The following is a 19,341-nucleotide window of genomic DNA, read 5'->3' on the forward strand; positions in this document are numbered from 1 at the left end:
ATCATCCATATCTATATCTATAATCTCTATCATCTATATAAACCATATAATCTATTATATCTATACATCCATCTATATCTATATATCTATATCTATATCATCTATATCATCCATATAATCTATATTATATCTATATATCTGTTATATCTAATCTAAATCTGTATCTATATCTCTATCATCTATATAATCCATATAATCTATATTATATCATATATTTATATCTAATCTGCATCTATATCTGTCCCTATATCTATATAATCCATATAATCTATATTTTATCTATATCAATCTATCTGTATATAATCTATATCTATCTCTATACCTATATCATCCCCATAATCTATTTTTTATCTATATCTATATATATCTCTCTACAGCTCAGTATATCTATCTATCTCTATATATCTATTTCTATCTCTATATCATCCATATAATCTATATCTATATCCCTATATCATCCATGTAATCTATATTTTATCTATATCTATATATAATCTATATCTATCCCTATATCTATATCATCCCCATAATCTATATTTTATCTATATCTATATATATGTCTATATATCTATGTATGTCTATATATCTATCTCTATCCCTATATCATCCATATAATCTATATCTATATCCCTATATCTGTCATCCACATAATCTATATTTTATCTATATCTATATATATAATCTATATATATCCCTATATCTATATCATCCCCATAATCTATATCTATCTATCTATCTATATCTAATCTAATCTATAGCTATCCCTATATCTAGATCATCCATATAATCTATATCTATATCCCTTTATCTATATAATCCCTATAATCTATATTTTATCTATATCTATATATCTATCTATATCTAATCTATATCTGTATCTGTATCATCCATATAATCTACATCTATATAATCCATATAATCTCTATATATACATATCTATGTCTACTATCCAAATCTATTTCCTATATAATATATATATGATTGGGGTTGGAAACCAGTATATTTTCTATATATGTAAAATATATATAAATATTATAACTATATCTATCTATCCCTATATCTGTATAACCCGTATTATATCTATATATAGATATCTATCTAATATCCAAATATATTTTCTATATCATATGCATAGAAAATGTATATTTATATATATAATTTAGAAAATAATATATATATATGTTTTAATATATTATATATTATATAATATGGATATATATTTGGATATGTTTCTTATATATATGATTGAGAGGCAGCTCAGCAGATTTGTAAATGCAAATTTGCCAATTTTGCCAATTTTGCCAATTTGCAAATTCTCAGATGCAAATTTGTCTCTGGCAAGGGGCTGGACATTTCCTTATCCTATGTGAAAGCAGAAATGACAAAAATTCCTCAAAAAAGGGTTAAAAAAACCCCCCACAAAACAACCCCCAGGCCTATCTAATATAGATCTGTACATAAATGTGAATATCCAAGTAAAATGAACTGGACACATTGCACTACAAGATCTGTCCAACACTACAATTTAAAATGAAAAAAATGCCACAAAGTGCATGGATCTTGTACAAAACAGACCCATAAAAAGGTTTGGGTTGGATGGGACCTTAAAGACCCATCCTTAAAGACCCATCCTTAAAGATCCATCCTTAAAGATCTGGTTCCAACCCCTATTTTGAAATATCATTATTATAAATATTATTATATTATTGAAATATGTTTATATTTCTAAAATTCACTATTTTTCCATTTATTCAACCAGATTTCCCCAATGAACCATCTTTCAACACCTGAACGTGACTCTGAGGTTTCCCAACATTTCTGTTTGGAGCAGGAGGGATTATCAGGATGAATAAAAGACCAAAAATAAAAATAAAAAGGGGGAGACAGAAGATATTTCATATGGCAACAGCCCTGAAAAAGCCTTTTTTGGACTCCAGAACACCCAGAAAAAACTGATGTAAAGTAAATTAATAAAAGTGCTGAGTTACAGGAATTTCCCCAAATTCAACTCAAACTGTATGGCACAAAAAAACCCCAACCCTGGAACTGAAATCCTTTCCCATGCTCTATTTCAAACCCACCAAACACTCTCAAAGTGATACTTCAAAGCCCATGAATAGTTAATTACGTTTGCCTTCTCTTCAGCTTTGAACATTTCAAATGAAGGGGGAAAAAAATGAAAACACATTCATACTTCTGCTGCTGACAGGGGAGAAAAGCTACTTTAATTAAACATTTTGAAAAAATGCTTTTAGTTCTTTTTTTTTTTCCCCCCCTTCCCCTTGCAATATTTCTCCATCCAAACTTAGGACCCACTAAATGATTTCAGTGCCTTTCCAATACCCTACAAACATACAAATTCCAATTGACAAAAAGGAAATGGTAATTGGAAACATTTTTCTCAGGTTTTCATTATCTGAAGCAGAAAATTATGGCTCTTTTCTACACACACACACAGACACACAAAAATCCTTTTCAACCACCTAGAAAAATTGTCTTTTAATAAAAGCTTTCAATTATACTATCATATTTCAAAGGCAATGAACAGTTCAAGCAGCTAATCAAAGGTGTAATTATTTAATGACTCTGACTCCTGCTATGGACCACGGCTGCCATGGCTTGGCTGTGATCAGCAGACCCAGCTCCAGCTCTGGAACATTCCAGCCACCCCTTCCCAAGGGAGGCTCCTCCAATTTTGGGTGACTTCCCCAGGCCAGCTGAGCTATTATGGAATTAAGGGAATCAGTTTGTCACTGCTTTTTTTTGTACACATCTGGACTAAAAAAACCAAAAAAAAAAAAACCCAACCCACAAAACGACCCTAAGAGGTTTTCCTGCAGAGGAAAAGGAAAATATTTCCCTGACAAAATGGGATTTGTCAAGATCATAATTGATTTTTTTCCCTTTCACTTTTAATGCTGCATGGCAGTTTTCTGTAAAGCCCACTCCAGCAATTCCAATGTTAAACACCTCCTTCCCAAAATGTGCTTATTGAAAATCTGCCTTAAATGCATTTCAATACTTTTACTGAAAGGAATCTTTACTCATTTCCTCCAGGTGAGTGAAGCAGTGGGCAAGCAGAGCTTCTGACCCCATCCCATTGCTTTTCCCATGTCTTTTACAGCTGGAAAGATGACTGGAGCAAGATGCAACCATCAGGCATTAATTACCAGAGCTACCCAGGAGTGCAGCTGGGCTTATTTGTGATTGAGAACAGAGCAGTTTGTGCCATTTCAGTTTGTGCCTGATCTGAGCTCAACCCTAAAGACTGAGGCTCTGTTCTGAACTTCTGTTGTACTTTTCCTGCTGTACCAAATTCCTTTTTGTTTCTGGCTACACAATTAGACTTCAGAGACTCACCAAGGTTGGGAAAGCCCTCCAAGATGATCAACTCTTGACCAAATGTCACCAAGCCCGGCAGCCAAGTGCCACAAATATTCATTTCTGAGCACTCCCAGGGATGGTGACCCCAGCACCTCCCTGGGCAGCCTCTTCCACCTGATCCAAGACACTGGAGCCTCTGGAATCTCAAAGATATTCACATTGCTACCCAATTATCTGGATCCTGGCCTCAGTGTCACCTTTGTCACCAGCATCAGGGGAGAGCTCAGGTGACACCAGCACTGGGGTGGCACTGGAAACCAGACCCGGAGGGGGAGCTGCCCCTCCCAGCTCTGCACCCTGGGGCACTCCAGCATCAAAGGGGACACCCAGGGACACCACACCTGGGGCACCTGTGACAACAAAGCCTGCTTGATGGGACACCAAAGCCCAGTGCATTTGTTGGGAATGTTCCAACAAGGCAGGAAGGATGAATTGGATTTGATGTTTTTAGAAGGTGGATTTATATTATATTATATATATTATATTCTCTATATTACTTATATTATAATTATATATATTATATTATATTCTTTATCTTCTATTATGATCTATTATATTATATTATATCTCTATATTTATTCTATCTTATATCCTATATACTTATTTTATATATCTTACTATAGTGTAATGTAATCTAATACTCATAATATCTATCTAATATCTCTACATTATATAATACTTACTATCAATCTTATATAATATTAATATAATCTATATTTAGATTATAGATATATATTATATTCATATAATTTATATAATATATTATATATTATATAATATATTTATATAATATATATATACATATAGGTATATTACATAATATATAATATATTATACAATATAATGTAATATAATACAATATAATGTAATACAATACGATATAATGTAATATAATGTAATATAATGTAATATAAGTATATAATATAATAGAATATAATATAAAAGTAATATAATGAATATATAGATATAATATAATATAAGATAATATATATAATATAATATAAGATAATATAATATAATATAATAGTAATATAATATCATATAATATAATATAAATAATAATATAATTAATATAATATAAATAATATAATATATATATAATATAATATAATATAATTAATATAATGTAAGGCGATGTAATGTAATGATATAAAAACCCCTTAAAATGCTGGGCCAAATCCAGTCAGCCCTTCCTGCTTGGGATGGGAAGAAGCTGGATGTGCTGGAAAAGTGAGAGCAATCAATTTCTGCTCTGAAGTTCCTGTGAGTGCTAAAGAGGAGAGCCTCAGCTCATTGCTTGGTGCAGCACAGGGAAGCAAATTCACCCCAAAAATGGAGGGGAAATCATGAAAGCTGTGCCCAGGGATGTCCAGCTGGGATAGAAACAGGCACTTGGAGGGAATTTCTTCATCTCTCAGCATTCCCACAGCTCTCATTTCAGCCTAGTCCATCCCCTGCAGAATGGACTAGGCTGAAATGATAATTTTCTGACTGAAATTAGCAGCATGGAGGTGTCTGGCAGTACCTTTTACTTGCAGATTAACATCTCAATCATGCCTTTCCACAAAGCTCTTTAGGAGGAAAAAAAAAAGGAGATGATAAAAAAAAAAATATTCATGTTGAATTTGTCCATCAAACTGGAGTTGTTAGGACAGACCCACCAAAAATGAGCACCCAGGAGGGACTAGGAGCTAGGAGGTGACAATTCCTGCATGCTTGAGTGTGGCACTGCCCTGAAATGACAAAGCCCTTTGTATTTCCCAGGGTCTCCAGGATCCACTTCTCTCTGCAAGGAGAAGTGGAATGGACAAGACTCCTCTGAATGTTCCTTGGGTGTTCAACACCCTCCTCCAAGCAGGACCCAAGCCCAGCACAATTCCCAAAGAGATCCAACTTTGCTGCCCCAAAAAACAGTCTGGATTTTATTCTGGCTCTGGGGGACAGCTGATGTCAATCTTTCCTTCTTGGTTTCTTTTTTTTTTTTTCCCTTTCTCCACCACAAGTGTTGCAGGTTCAACTTTGTGCCTCACATTTCTCACATCAGCTATTGAGCAGCATTATGACAAATTATGGGGCCTGATGAGATGGAAAAGGAGAAAAGGAACAGCTCCTCCACTCAGAGGCTGTGCAGGAAACCAAAAAGACTGAAAGAAATATTCCTGGCAAAAATAAAAAAATAAAAACCCCACCCCAGAAGCAGCAAGGTTCATTGTGGGCAGATTATCCATGATTGAGGAGTTCCTTATTAATGGATTATTTACAAGTATTTCCAGCTGTTCCCCTGGGATAGCTTTTCAATAATATCCCCAACTTGGAGAAAGAATGATGAGCTGGATTGAGATTTTTATTACTAAAGGCAGCAGGCAATCATCAATATGTTTAGGAGGAAAGCAAAGACCTATTTCCAACCTCCTCCACAGTTATTTTTACATGTCATAACAGCTCTGGGCATATCCTGTGCTCTCTAGTTAGTAATAAATGACAGGGCTGCACTTAAGCCTTGTGTATATGGAATTCTGTGGGAGCAGATCCTGGTGTTCTGTGACACAGGGATGAGCACACACAGCTCAGCAAATACCTCAAAATAGGCCCAAATCCCCCCAAAACCTGGATCTGGAATTTCAGACAATAGCTGAACCCAAATTCATTGGAACAACTCCCAACAGCTCTGTTTCAAAGAGAGAAAACCCACCAAGATAATTTTTTTTCCCTGATTTCTGGTCTGGCCCCTATGTGAAAAGTGACTTAAAGAAGACAAAAAATTAAAAAAAACAAATTAAAGCTGCCTTTTTAGGGGTGGGACTGGGCAATTTGAGCTTAGTTTTAGGGAAAAAACCCAACCAAGTAAAAGGGAAGCAGCAGAAGAGGGGCAGTACCATGAGGGGGGCATTTAGTGGCAGAAACTCCTTCAGGAAAGGCTGGGAATTTACAGAACTGCAGGAATTTTAGGCAGGTGGAGAAAAATTGTACTGATTAACGGCAATAAAAATTTGGGGTGACACCAGAGCAGAGTTTTAATTGCATTTTTCCATCCCCTGGCACATTCCAAACATAAACTCTTCATTTGATGCATGGATAATACAGCATTGTACCACTATACTTCCTACTATAAAGCAAAAAGCTGTAAAGCTCATCTCTGAGCCACACTTGCATCCAGAAATTAGGAATTGCAGGATGTTCAAATGTGAGAAAGCAGAGTGGTGGCACTGAGCAAGGAGCATCACTGACAATTAAAGATTTTCTCCTCTGGCACCTGGAGTTCCACAGGCACGGCTTAAATGATTTTATTTCCATTTGAAGGGGTCTGAATGAAGGAAAAGGTGACATTTTCATAGGGGAGAAATAAACAGCAGCCTGATCAGGCTCTGAGACACGAGGATCTGCATGAAGGAGCTGGCCAGTGATCCTCTGCCTGGTTTAAAGCCCAGGGATTTATCCTCATTCCAGATAAACCCAGCTCAGGAAGGTCGGCTTTGCACCTCTCCTGGAATGGGTGCCAGAACTGAGACACCAAAAGAGAGACACCAAAACAGAGACACAAAACAGAGACACCAAAACAGAGACACCAAAAGAGAGACACCAAAACTGAGACACCAAAAGAGAGACACCAAAAGAGAGACACCAAAACAGAGACACCAAAAGAGAGACACAAAACTGAGACACAAAACAGAGACACCAAAACTGAGACACCAAAACAGAGACACAAAACAGAGATACAAAAGAGAGATACAAAAACAGAGACACCAAAACAGAGGCACCAAAACTGAGACACCAAAACAGAGACACCAAAACAGAGAAATAAAAGAGAGACACCAAAACAGAGATACCAAAGAGAGCACCAAACAGAGGCACCAAAACAGAGGCACAAAACAGAGAATAAAAGAGGCACCAAAACAGAGGCACCAAAACTGAGACACCAAAACAGAGATACAAAAACAGAGACCCAAAACTGAGACACAAAACAGAGGCACCAAAACAGAGACACCAAAACAGAGGCACCAAAACTGAGACACCAAAACAGAGACACCAAAACAGAGAAATAAAAGAGAGACACCAAAACAGAGATACCAAAAGAGAGGCACCAAAACAGAGGCACCAAAACAGAGGCACAAAACAGAGAAATAAAAGAGAGGCACCAAAACAGAGGCACCAAAACTGAGACACAAAACAGAGATACAAAAACAGAGACACAAAACTGAGACACAAAACAGAGGCACCAAAACAGAGGCACCAAAACAGAGACACCAAAACTGAGACACAAAACAGAGACACCAAAACTGAGACACCAAAAGAGAGACACCAAAACAGAGACACCAAAACAGAGGCACCAAAACAGAGACACCAAAACAGAGACACCAAACAGAGGCACCAAAACAGAGGCACCAAAACAGAGACACAAAACAGAGGCACCAAAACAAAGACACCAAAAGAGAGACACCAAAACTGAGACACCAAAACAGAGACATCAAAACAGAGAAATAAAAGAGAGACACCAAAACAGAGAAATAAAAGAGAGGCACCAAAACAGAGGCACCAAAACTGAGACACCAAAACAGAGGCACTAAAACTGAGACACAAAACTGAGGCACCAAAACTGAGACAGTTCTGGCAGCCTGGAGGTTAAACTGCATGAATTCCTAAAATCTGAACGCTGATCTGCTGTCATTTAACATGTGCTCAACATGTGTGCTCAGCAGCGACTGGAAATGAAATATCTTAAATATTATCAAACGCTACATCATTAAATATAAATTAGATGGAAACAGGGGAAGGCTAAAAATTGACTAGGAGTTCAGCTCCTCTAAATGGCTAATACGGCCATTTTTCACCTGAAGCCCTCTCCAATCCAGTTTTGCCATTAAGCAAAACCCCAAAGAAAGGTAATCAATTCCAACTAAAAAGCACTTCTCCCGCAATGACTGCACTTCAAACCCCTGGCTGGCTGCCAGCCTCCCCCCCCCAACCCAGACAACAGCCATCAATGCTCCTGACTATCACAGGAGCACGAGGGGCCATGCATAATTGACTGGAAGATGGGCTAAAACTGTGCCCAATCAGTGTGTGATCAGAGCTGTGTGGAATATTCAGCGCCACTTGATTACACGGAGCAGCCTCGGCCGCTCTCCTCATGAAATCTCTTCAAGGTCCAGAGTACTGTAATAAGATCATTACTGTCAAGCGCTACCAATGAGTCTTGGGATAGGAAGTCATACTTCACAAGCTCCTCTGGTCTTCTTTTTTTTTTTTTTTTTTATTATTTTTTTTTTCTCCCCCTCTCCCTCTCTCTCTCTCTTTTTTTTTTTTTTTTTTTTTTTTTGTATTTTACTGCGTGTTGAGGCAGCAAGGCGACGAGGTGACAGATAATGATCACATCACTGTGTGGCAACTAGAAAGGCACTTTTAAGAAAGAGCACAGAGAAATCAGCTTAAGAGAAACTCAAACAAATTTTTTTTTTTTTTTTTTATAAGGGCTTTTTCTTTTCCCCCCTCAAAAATTAAATAGAATTAAACCGTGCAGTATTCTCCTTTCATGAATTGTGATTTAATGTCATTGAATTTAATCATTTGATAGATTTTCATATTATCCCAAAGCCTATTACCTCACAGACAAATGGCCAATTTTCTCCAGCTCACGCTCACAAAAGAAACCTTTATTAATTTTTTTTTTTTTCTTTTTTAGAGTCGGGGTGGGGGGAGAACTGGTGGAAAATGTCAATGATGAGGCCTGTTCAAGTTTCCCTTTTTACCTACTGCTTCCTGGAGTTCCACACCACATATGATGCATAACATCTATCACAAGTAACTGGTCTGTAAAGAGAAAGGTGGAGGGACAGAAAACAGGAGATTAAAGCACAGGGTATAAAATAAACATGACAGCAAGCTCAGCACTGAAACCTCACACAGGGCACACAGATCTGCAGCGGGGACTTCAGCTGATGGAAGGCTTGAAACTTGACAAAACAGCTGGGTTTGAAATGACTGACAGGCCAGGGGCTGGAAATAAAGAGCTCAGCATTCCTGCTGCAGGGATGACATCAGTAGCACAAAGGAGGGGAACTGGAACGGCTCCAGTCGTGCCTTTGAACTGGAGAAGGCTCCAAGGGTGGGACAATTGCTTAAGGGGAAGGGAAAGTCCACCCTGCCCACATCTCCAGCAAGTCCCACCTAGAGCACCTCCACCACCTCCTCCAGGCCTGGCAGCTCCCACAATCTCCAGCAGCTCAAATCCCACACCACAGCACTCTCCACTTGCTGTTCCTATGGAGAACCCCATCCTCATTGTTCCCTCTCAAACACATTCCCCTGGGACACTGCCCCTCACACCCACCCCTGGAACATCAGCACTGCATGGACAGACTCCATTTCCACAGAATCCCAGCATGGTTTGGGTTGGAAGGGAACTCAAAGCCCATCCCATCCATCCCCTGCCATGGCAGGGACACCTCCCACCATCCCAGGGTGCTCCAAGCCCCATCCAACCTGGCCTTGGGCACTGCCAGGGATGCAGGGGCAGCCCCAGCTGCTCTGGAGAGTTTTTGATACCTTCTTATGCCCTGGGAGCCTGATCCATGTTTAACAGGCAGCTGAGCAGCCTAAGCAGATATAGCTGAGACACTTCATCTGCTTGGTGACCTACCAACTGCACCACAGCCCCTTTAAAGAGCACCTGAAAGCAACTGCCACACCAGGGAAACTGAGGCAGGAGCCAGCACTGAGGCCAGACAAGTGGGACATAAAACACTTTGGGAGCACGAGCCAAATGTCTGTTCACTGCATGGACAGACTCCATTTCCACAGAATCCCAGCATGGTTTGGGTTGGAAGGGAGCTCAAAGCTCATCCCATCCACCCCCTGCCATGGCAGGGACACCTCCCACCATCCCAGGGTGCTCCAATCCCTATCCAGCCTGGCCTTGGGCACTGCCAGGGATGCAGGGGCAGCCCCAGCTTCCATGGGCACCCTTCTCCCTTCAGAGGGGAGAATTCCTTCCCAACATCTGACCTGAACTTATTCAGTCTGCAGCCAATATATGCATATCCAGCCACAAATTTAATAAAATTGTTCCTATTTATCACCACTCTCCTCAGTTTTGGACGTGTTCTTTAAAAGATGTCACAAACACTTTGACAAAGAATCAAAACAAAAGGGGCACAAATATTTCTTGATTTACAGGTAAACATTTCTTGATCTACAGTTTGCTGTAACATCCAAAATTGACTAAAATGCAGGGGTTTGCAACTAAAAAGGAATTAATGATCTGTTCCTGTTCTGCGTGTAAATCTTGATTATGAGCTCTTATCAGCCAAGAGCTGATATGTTTAATAAGCCTTGGGTAGATCAGGCCTGACACAATCCCCCTGGAATTCCAGGACAGAGCTATCCACGGCAAACCTCTGTCACTGACATGTTCTATGAAAAATCCTTTCCTTAGGATTTTTCCCTCTTGAGAAGCTGAGAGGCCTCAGGAACAAACTGCAAACAATTCTTCTCTGCTGCTGTGGGATGCAGCAGGTGGAGCTGGGATTGGTCTCTGTGGTTGTTTCTGATCAATGGCCAATCCCAGCCCAGCTGTCCAGAGACAAACCTTTGTTATTGATTCCTTTTCTATTCTTAGCCAGCCTTCTGCTGAAATCCTTTCTTCTATTCTTTTAATATAGTTTTTAATATAATATAGATCATAAAATAATAAATCAGCCTTCTGAGCATGGAGTCAACCTTCTCCTCTCTTCCCTCATCCTGGGACCCCTGTGAACATTGTCATCAAACCTCCCCAAGCAGGGCTTCTGCAGGGAGTTATTTAGGACTTGCACCCTTTAAAGAAAGCTGTTCCCACAGCTGGGTCAGTTCCAACAGGCATCCTTCAAGAACTCCATCCTCCTTCTAGACCAAAATCCCCTGTTTATTGAAATTGTGGCACTCTGCCTTGAGAGGTGAACAGGAGGACAAAGTTATACTGATTTTATCCTTTCCACTGGCTGTAGCTTTGTCATGCATAATCACCTAAATTGATGATATTTGAATTTAGGTATCTAGGTTCCTAATGGAATGAAATTGCCCTACACTCCAGAAAAACTGGAAGGCACTTGTGGACCAGTCACTCTTATTTAAGGAACTGAACTCCCACCCCTCTAGCAGGATGAACATTTCACAGACACTCACTGCCACCTCTGCACACATCAGGAGCCCTCTTCACAACCAAGGGCTCTGTCTCAAGCTGCCAGCACGTTGCTGAGGATGATAATTACCCAAAGCCAGTGAAATGCTAAGGTGTCCCTTGTTTTAGTTACAAAGCTGCTCAAAACTTCCTCCTTCCCCCCAAAAAATCAGGCCAAATCCCAGCGTGGCACTGGACACCCAGCGGGTCCTTCTGCTGTCGCAGTGCTCAAAACGGGACTAATTTTTAGGGAAACATCAGAAATAAAAATAAAATTCTATCATTCTCTGTCTCTTTCTCCAGATGTGCCAGTCTGTGCAACCACCACCAATTCATCCCAGGCCTCATCCTCTCCAGAATCCCTTTTCCTGCTGACCACCACTGTGACACTTTTCCTTTCAACCAGGTGGGCGGAACCGGCCGCCTCCACCGAGCCCGGCTTCTGAAGGGAAGCAGGAATCTTTCAACTTTGTGTTTAGCCTGCAAGGAAGCAGGTTAAAACAATAGATCAGCTTCACCTCCCTTGTCTTTCACTCCTCAGCATCAACATAAGTGTCTTGCAGCAGCAGCAGCCCTTTCATGTCAGGGAGGCTGGGGCAGCCGAGGCTCGAGGATTCCCAACCACTGACCTTTGGTTGAAAGCCAGGCTCTGAAGATTGGGGCTGGATTTTTTAATTTCTGCCCTCCTGCCTCCTCTTTGCACAGCCCTCTGCCAGGACTGAGCTTCCTGTGGATGAAGTCCCAGCTGATGAGTGGAATTAGAGCCCAGGAGTGTTTTGATAAACTCACAGATGCCCAAACGAGCAGCTGGCATCACACACTGCTGGGGTTTCTTCTTGAAGTTCTCTTGCAGGCAGGAAAAACACAGCTAGGCATTTTGCTCACTTTTAATGCCAACTAAACCCTAAGACCTGCTTTGTTTTTGGGAGGTTTTTAAAGGAATTGTTTCCTAAAAAGCAGATAGAGCAGAGAATAGTTGGTCAGGGAGGCTTACAACTCTTTTGAGATAATCTATAAAATAAGAATGCTTAACTGAACACACTCCTAAAATCTCACTGAAAACAAACTCATTAAACTCCAGGTTTAGGAAGTTGGGTTGTTTCGTGTCCAGTATGAAATGCAGCAAAATGTCATTTGCTGCAGTTCCTGAAATGTTTCATGTACAGGAAGACCACAACAAACAACACCAAGAGAATTCAGCAGTAACCCTAAATTACAAACCCATTTAAACCCCCCAACCTTCCTAGGAATCTGCTCATCCTGCCACCCCCCCCAGCTCCAAATAAATGCTTCTTTCCTTTATTCAGCATTGCAGGCAAAATTCCACTTTTGTATCCCTCTCCCCTTAAGCCCTGAGTATTTTTGAAAACTATGAACATTTACTTCCTAAAACTTCAGGCACTTAGAGAGGCCAGAAATAGAAGCAAAAGCTGCTGTCACTAAACCCTTTATCAGAAATACTGCACGACAGGATGGGAACACACTCCTCTTCTGTGTGATCTGGGGCTGCATTTGGGATTTTAATTTTTACATTTATGGCTTTATTTTGTAGAGAGGAAAAGCTTAAGATACCTCTTATCATTTTAAGGAGAGTATAACTGAAAAAAAGAACAAGCAGGGTGTTTTTAAGGAATTACTGGTTTCCCCTCCTGATTCATGCCCAGATGTTGTTGCTGTACCCCAATACCATCACACAGCAGGCTGTAATTATTGACAGCTGATTTATAGGGACCAGCTAAAATAATTAGGATGGCAGCATCACCAGGAATAACTTTTGTGGCATTCCTTGGTGGGCTGCACACTTAATTATCCTCCAGTGGACTGACTGCAAACTCTTTCCTTGAAGGACTTTTGGTGGCAGCTCAGTTCTGGGCATCACTTCAAGCCACACAATCCATCCAAGCACCTCCCCATCCAATGGATGGAATTCCAAAGGTTACAAACCTTTAACAGGTGAGTGGTTTTGCCCTTGCTGCAGCTGCAGGTCAAGATATTACATTTCAGAGAAAAGGCAGTGACAAGGCTGTGGCTTTTTGAGCTGCAAAGGTTTGTGAACATGCTGTCCTCTGACAATGTCAGGTTTCTTCCAGACCATAAAAAAGCAAAAAAAAAATTAAATATCTATCTAAGAGCAGCAAGGAAAAACACCCTCCTTCATCACGGTGCTTAATTCAGGGTATGGTGAGTCAATATTAGCATTAAAAATGTCAAGTTCATCTGTCAAAGGAAGAATTTGCTCTCCCACTTTTGCTTCTTGAGTTGTTTCCACTAAACTTCCAAAAATACCAAATGACTTTTTTTTTTTTAACATGCTTGGAGAGATAGAATTTTTTAGTCCAGTGTGGCCACCACACTTCCTAAAGGAAATATTTGTTAAAATTGGTGGGAGGACACCACAATCTGGTCCCAAAAACATTCAAATCACCTCAGGGTGTGATGCCAGCAGGTAAATCACCAGGATGCTCAGGAAAGCTCAGGATGGGAGGCTGCAGGGGAGATGACCCCCCTCTATTGCTTCTGAGTTTTTTAAAAAAAGCAAAATTTCAGGTGTTCTACAGAGAACTGCATTTCTCTAGCTCACCTTCTTTGGGGTGGCTGAAAGGGACACAGGCAGACACCAGCTGAAAGCACTGATGGTTTTGCTTCTTGCTAAAACCAAACCTTGTTCTTCCACCCACAGGAAACAAAAGAATATATTTTAATTTCCTTCTTAATCAGGGCTCATTTTCAACACATGGTGACACAAAACATGTGTGTTTTTAAAAAAAAACAAGGAGTTTTAAAATATCTTTACCAGTTTACCCCAGGAAAAATTAAAAAAAAAGAGGATTTCTCAGTAAAGTGCGGTTCATCCTTTAGGTGAGAGTCAGAAAGTGTAAACCAGGAGTTGGGTCTGGACTGCACAGAGCAGCAAAGCACCAGGAAAAGCAATTGCTGCACAAGGGGCAGAGAACAAACACCTTTGTGTTAAGAAAACTGTTCTGAGAAGAAACATAAAAGGTCCTTCTTTGTCCTTCAAAACCTCTTTAGAAGCGAATGATGAAGAAGAACAGGGCTTGCAGAGAGTTTGGAAAGTCCTCCTGCAGCTGCTGCTCAGCCTTGCTGCTCCTCAGGATTCCCAGCTGCACCCCTGGCACGGGGCAGGGCTGGGGGTCTGCCCCAGCATGGATTCTCCTCCCTGGCAGGGTGGGTAGAGGCTGGCACAGGGTGCCAGAGCAGCTGGGGCTGCCCCTGGATCCCTGGCAGTGCCCAAGGCCAGGCTGGACGGGGCTTGGAGCAGCCTGGGATGGTGGGAGGTGTCCCTGCCATGTCCCACCCCAGGGGGTGGCACTGGATGGGCTCTGAGCTCCCTTCCAGCCCAGCCCAGGATCCAGGGGCTCCCCAAGGGAAGGAGTGATGCAGCCATCCCACTGGGATGTGCTGGGGCAGGCCCTGCAGCAGGCACTGCCTGCATCTCCTGGTAATGAAACACTTGGAGAGCAGGGATGGAGCCAGGGCTGAAAGGCAGCCTGGGGCTTTCCTAAAATCCCAGAGATGGAGAGAGGGAGGCTCAAGCTGGCACAGCCACCAAGCTTTTAAACTATCAAGAGTTAGAAAAATAAACAATAGGAAAGATCTTTCTGTGGAGAGTATTTCCAAGAAAGCTTTTTAATTTTCCTGCTTGTTTTCCAGCTGAAAAGCTTTCCTATTATCCCTGGCTGTTGCAGGAAGTGCAGCAGCACAAGGGGACCCAACCAGATGAGGCTCTGAGCAGCCATCCCTCTTTGAAACACAGCTCTGTCTAATCCTGCTCTGAGCAACTTCAGGCAGCATGGTGGGGGAAAAAAAACTGCTGCTTGCTGGCACCTTGCCTAATGTAAGCATTCCTGCTGCTACCCTCAAAAACACCAAGGGGTTTTTTTTTTCAGTGACAAGTTCTGCACTGAGAACTGAAAAACTTCTCCCTGGAAAAAAAAAATAAATCACAAGAATCTGATTTTCTGAGCTAGGAATGGAATTTTAATTTTAATTTTAATTTTAATTTTGATTTTAATTTTGATTTTAATTTCAATTTTAGTGCTGCGAGTGCAGCGCAGGTGCTTCAGCATTTGCGTTGCTGTGAGCATTGTCTCAGAAAAGCTGCAGGGAGATAAACCAAGTGAGATGAAAGAAGCCATCCCAGAAAGAGAGGGCTGTGCATGTGCAGATAGTGTGGAGAGAGAAGAATCAGCATGACCTTTATGGAAGGGCATAAAAGGGATGAGCATCAGGCCTTGGGATTGGTGAAGCACCCCGAGCTCAGTGTCCATCATCGAGACATCTGAATACTTGGGCAGAGGTCAATGATCAAAGCAGGCACGTTCAAGGAGGGGAAAAAAGCCCTGCAAAGTGCAGGAAAAAATGCTCCAGCTTGCTGAAGACCAGATTTAAACCTCATTGAACGCTTCAGCTTTGGTGCAGACGAAAATGAAGGAACTCAGAATTGCTGTTTGAAAGCTGACACTTGAAACGTGCCTGGAGCCAAAGGAAGGCAACACAAAATCCAGAATTACCCCCAGCATTTAACTCTGATCCATTGTACCTGCCTGAGAGCATCGACTGCAGGAGGATCCTCCTCCTCCTCCTCCTCTGCACAAGGAGCCCAGGATTTCCAGAAGGAAGGAAAGAAGACCATGGTTCTCCCACAATTACCACCACAGCCCATTTGCAGCACCTCAAACACTTTGATCCAAGTGTCTGCATCTCCCAGAACTCCTTTGATGGCCTGTTTTGGATTTGTGGTCTTCAAAAATCCTCTGAGGGTGCAAATCTGAGTTATCGTGGGGGAAGAAAAATCCCCAAGGGAATTTTTTAGGTCTCTGGACAGATTTGTAGCCAAGCCCTGGAGAACAGGGAAATAACTGGAGCTGCAAACTGCTTTGAAGTGCAAGACAGATGTGGAAATCATGGAATCATGGGGTATCCAGAGTTGGAAAGCACCCACAAGGATCCAACTCCTGGCCCTGCACAGACACTCCAGCAATCTCACCCTGGGAGTGGTACCCAAACCCTCCTGGAGCTCTGGCAGCCGTGGGGCTGTGCCCATTCCCTGCACCCTCTGAGGGAAAGAGGGTGCAACCTAAACTCCTCTGACACTGAACTGCTTGGAGAAAACCCCCAGAACAGCCTGAACCTGCCTGGACTCGAGGATCCTTGAGACCCTTCCCCACCTCAGTGATTCGCTGGCTCTGCCTGGCACCAACCCAAGCCCCAGAAAAACCCAAAGGCTGCCAGGATTTGGGCAGAGCAGCCCCCCAGCCTTTCTGAGTCTGGCTAGGACATCCTCAGTGACAACCTCCAGGCACTATCACTCTTGGTGTGCCCTTCTCCTAGGAGGACAGGGACAGGGAGCACGGCTCATTGCTTCTCCTTCAGCTCCCGCTGACGGACGAGGCTGCCTGGCCTCGCTGTCAGCCATCCCCTCCCAGCATCCAAGGACCAGCCAGATGAGCTGTCTGCTGAAGGATGCCCAGAGCCCTGGCATGCCCAGAGGAAACTCCTCACTCTGCTCTCGTGGCTTTTCAGCAGCAGGGCTGGGCTTGAAGGAGGTGGGGGGTGAAATTAAAGAATTTAACCACCCCTGAGGGCCTCCTGTGTGGCATTCACAGTCTCTGATAAAATCCCTTCACCCAGGGTTGTTCTCCTGGGAAGCTGAGAAGCCTCAGAGAAAAGGAAAACAATTCTTATCTCATTTGCTTCTCCTGTGCTGTGCCCATGTGGAATGTGTTTGGAGATTGTTCACCCACAGGTGATTGTTCCATTGCATTCTGTGGGAGTTGTTTTGGCTCTTTGGCCAACCAGGGCCAAGCTGTGTCAGGAAAGAGTCAGGAGTTATCATCATTTAGCATTCAGTATCTTTTCTGTCTTCTCTAGTATAGTTTGTATAGCATTCTTTAATATAATATACTAAAATAAAGTAATAAATCAGCCTTCTGAGAAGATGGAGCCAGATTCATCATCCCTGCCTTTGTCAGGGCATTCCCTGCAAATCCAACATTTACCTGGTGGGAACTTCCCTTCTGCACTGGGGTGGATGATGTGGATTAAAGGTGAGCAAAATGGGAGGTGTAACAATAATTCTGATTTCTGTGCAGTAGTTCACATTTCAGAACAGGGTGCCCAGTTCAGAAGACATGTGAGAAGAGGCAGGTGAAAGGAGGCTGAGGTACAAACACTGCAAAAGGAGGGGCTGGCACTGTTGGAGAGTGTCCAGAGGATGGGATGGAGCTGGGAAGGGGCTGAGCCTGGAGCAAAGGAGGCTCAGGGGGGACCTTGTGGCTCTGCACAGCTCCTGCCAGGAGGGGACAGCCAGGGGGGTCGGGCTGTGCTCCAGGGAACAGGGACAGGAGGAGAGGGAACGGCCTCAGGCTGGAAAGTGGGGAATATTTCTTCCCAGAAAGGGCTGTCCAGCCCTGGCACAGGGTGGAGTCCCCATCCCAGGAGGGTTTAGAAGATGTGTGGATGTGGCACCTGGGGACAGGGATGAGTGCTGGGGGAATGTTTGGACTGGATGATCTCAGAGGGTTTTCCCCTCCCTGAATGACTCCACTCCCTCTGAGCTCCCTGGGTGTCACTGAGCTGCTGATCACCAAGAACTCCTGCCTTGCTGGGAGCACACTGATCCCATTCCATCAGAGGGGACAGCTTTGAGTTCTTGCCAGAGGATTTCACAGTGTGATGCTGGAGGATGAGGAGGAGAGGAAGAGGAAACAGAGGAGGATGAAGGATGGACTCTGCAATCAGAAGGACATGAGAGCCAAGTGCAAACTGCTCCCTCTGGGTCTGTGCCTGCAGCCCAGGAGCACACAGGCTCCAGCTCCAGTGCCTTGTGAAAACAATCTCCCCAGGAGAAAGAAAACATTCACCTATTAACTGCTCAGAAAGAGATTTTTTTTTCAAAGGCTCTCGATATCCAGCTGGTCTTGATTCATATTGACTTCAACAAAATATTCTTGGGCCAATGGTGAAAGCTCTGAAAAATCCCCTCTGTAATTTGCCATTGAGGTTTGAAAATAAGTGGTGTAAAAGGGTTTCTTTAAAAGAAAACTAAAAAAAAAAAAAAAAAGGGACAAATTAAAAATGAAAGGTTGAACTAAAATTTGGCTTGGGGCCATAAACTAGGGGGAAACTAACAGCAAAGATAGTTAAATGACTGGAAAGAGAACACAACAGGAGCTGTTATGAAAAAGAGCTGATGGCTTTTTAAAAAAGGATTTGTATAGATAGCTGGGGAAATAAATTCCGGATGTGATAGAAGTGCAATTGAGAAATTAAATAAATGGAAAATAAGGATGACTAAGTAGTAGTTAGCATGCCCCTTCTCAGTTGTATACTATTATCACATCTATTTTTAATGTCTCTTCAGCTGTCTGCAATTGTCATCCTTTTTTCAGAACTTGTTCCAGCATCCTTTGATACTGAATTAGCTGTTTTTTACTCTCCCATGCTTACAACCACATCTTTTTCTTACTCAACACTCCCCTTTTCCCACAATGTTATTCCATTGTCTCCCTTTTTCATCTCTCCTTGTGTGTTGACTCCCCAGTTTCTGAGCCCTCCAACCACCCTTGTTCCTCTTTCTTTTTCTGGAGCTCTTTTGGTTGAATCCTAGCATGTTTCTTTTCTTCTTTTCTAAAGCTGCAAGCATGTTTTATATCATACCTGGCTCCTGTACACATTGTTACCCCTTCAGAAGGGCATTGAACAGCTACAGCAGTGTGGAAATAGTCAGCTAAACTAAGGGAGAAAAAGAAGAAGTTCTTTTTGGCTTTTGCTTTCTGGCT

At 42.2% G+C, this 19,341-nt stretch overlaps 1 protein-coding gene across 7 annotated transcripts in view; it reads right to left on the reverse strand.

The window, feature by feature from the left end:
- The window catches only part of AGAP1 (ArfGAP with GTPase domain, ankyrin repeat and PH domain 1), a 323,709-nt gene that overhangs the window by 56,323 nt on the left and 248,045 nt on the right, over nucleotides 1–19,341 (reverse strand). The gene's annotated exons all lie outside the window — the stretch shown is intronic.

This window comes from Serinus canaria (genome assembly GCF_022539315.1).
Source record: "Serinus canaria isolate serCan28SL12 chromosome 7 unlocalized genomic scaffold, serCan2020 HiC_scaffold_29, whole genome shotgun sequence".
Taxonomy (NCBI): domain Eukaryota; kingdom Metazoa; phylum Chordata; class Aves; order Passeriformes; family Fringillidae; genus Serinus; species Serinus canaria.